Consider the following 326-nt stretch of genomic DNA (forward strand, 5'->3'; position numbering starts at 1 on the left):
TACAGCTCTCCCTCAGATGGAGTTTTCGCCCTGTCTCTATCCTCAGCAACCTCTTTCCCTTTGGATATCTTGGCCCTTTTTGTAGGAGCCTGCTCATCTGCACTTTCATCGCCACTCTCCTCATCTGTGGTAACTGCTATACTCTTTCCTGCCCTCTTCTCTTGCTCCTTTGCCTTCTTTGCAGCCACAGTTTTCTGTCGAGAAGTCTTTTGTGTCCCAGAACCAGCGCGTTCCGAGGCTAAAGCCTTTCCTCTCAACGAAGACTCTTGACTTTCAGGTTCTTGCCTCTCAGCATCCGACTTTCCCTTAGTTTTCTTAACCATTGT

The sequence above is a fragment of the Brassica oleracea genome, chromosome C7 (assembly GCF_000695525.1).
Source record: "Brassica oleracea var. oleracea cultivar TO1000 chromosome C7, BOL, whole genome shotgun sequence".
Taxonomy (NCBI): Eukaryota; Viridiplantae; Streptophyta; class Magnoliopsida; order Brassicales; family Brassicaceae; genus Brassica; species Brassica oleracea.